The sequence below is a fragment of the Girardinichthys multiradiatus genome, chromosome 14 (genome assembly GCF_021462225.1).
Source record: "Girardinichthys multiradiatus isolate DD_20200921_A chromosome 14, DD_fGirMul_XY1, whole genome shotgun sequence".
In the NCBI taxonomy this organism is placed as follows: domain Eukaryota; kingdom Metazoa; phylum Chordata; class Actinopteri; order Cyprinodontiformes; family Goodeidae; genus Girardinichthys; species Girardinichthys multiradiatus.
The window spans coordinates 9506671-9507384 of record NC_061807.1 but is presented as its reverse complement, the minus strand read 5'-3'; positions in this window follow the sequence as shown (position 1 = coordinate 9507384).

Sequence of the window (714 nt, the reverse complement as noted above, 5' to 3'; positions counted from 1 at the left end):
ATGCCTCGATCTAAAGAAATTCATGAATGGCAAAGAAACAAAGTCCTTAACGTCTAAAAGTCTGAAGAAGCATTACTGATCCGTTTCTATGGTGTTGGGAGTCCAGAGAACAACACTGAGAACTAATATCCACAAATAGAGTGACTGACCAAGAGTCCCTTCATGGTGGTCAGGGGTCAGTCTGTTTGGTACCGGAGGGACCTGGGTTCAAATCCCAGTTGAGTCAAGATGGGTATCTGATGTAAAACTGTCTGTGTGCTAGAAGTACTGATTTAATGTGCCGACCCTTGAATAAAAGAGACTGACCCAAAGAACTCAATCAGCCAAAAATACTCCATCAAAGACTCATCCAGGAGGTCACAGAAGAACCCAGAACAACATTTAAAGGCCTGGAGGCCTCACTTTGCTTACTTAAGGTCAGAGGTCATGAATCAACAATAAGAACCACTGCTGACACAGAGTCTCACTTTAACCAACAACATCTTGATGATGTCCAACACTTTTGGAAAATATTCTGTGGATTGATGAGACAACACTGGAACGTTTTGGAAGATCTGCGTCCCGTTACATCTGGTGTTAACCTAACACAACATTTTAGACAAAAATATAAACACGGTGGTGGTAGTGAGATGGTCTGGGGTTCTTCTGCTGCTTCAGGACTTTGACAACCTGCAGTAATTAATAGAACCATGAATTCTTCTGTTTTTATTAGAA